Raw genomic sequence first — 881 nt, 5'->3', positions numbered from 1 at the left:
ATAACAAATTTTTAGAAATTTGTGCCAAATATAGAAATTTGAATGTTAGTAAATCAGCCCCATAATCTTAATGGAGTAGCTAATGGTAGCCCTCAGCCTCAGGACCAAATATTTTCAAAATTAATTGTATAAAAATATTTGAGGGCAATATGACAAATCATTCAGCAACTTTTCTAATTTTGTTTATACATTTTGCTTTGTGGTCTCAATTGATGCAGTGGGATTCACCAGTCCCAGGATGGCTTAATAAAGGGGCTTCTTAATGCTGCATGGAAATGTCATAGCTGGTCATGGAATTTATATGGAATATAATTATTCATATACGACATAGCATGCAGTATATTGGGCTACCTTCAATTTGTGGAGAAAATGTTTTCTCCAAATTCAGTTCTACATTTCTCAGCATTTTCACATGATAAACTATGAGAAACACATTTGATTTGGCTGAATTGTTTCTGCCCCATTGTTGGTCATCTGCAGCAACCTAGTTCCATTTTCATTATCTATATGGCCATAATAAAATTAGACACACATAAAATGCCATATACTGATATAGCAATTTATTTGTGTCCATTTTTTTTATGGCTATTCATTTCATGTGCATACTGTTTGTCCACACACTCATACTTAATTTTCTAATTAGCTTGTATACTACTAAATTTCTTGCATATATCAATAAGTACATGCATATAAATCCATTACATTCATCATATATCATTTATATTGAAACATTTACATCAGTGGTGATGCGGAAGTGTTAAATAATGCTAAACATACATCTATATATTTCAAGTCTTTGAAAATATCAAATAAGAAATTTCATTTCATATAAGAACATGAAAAAAGAAAATGCTAGGGAAATATTTTGAAAGTCAATTAAA

The sequence above is a fragment of the Xenopus laevis genome, chromosome 8L (assembly GCF_017654675.1).
Source record: "Xenopus laevis strain J_2021 chromosome 8L, Xenopus_laevis_v10.1, whole genome shotgun sequence".
In the NCBI taxonomy this organism is placed as follows: domain Eukaryota; kingdom Metazoa; phylum Chordata; class Amphibia; order Anura; family Pipidae; genus Xenopus; species Xenopus laevis.
This window is presented reverse-complemented; position numbering follows the sequence as displayed.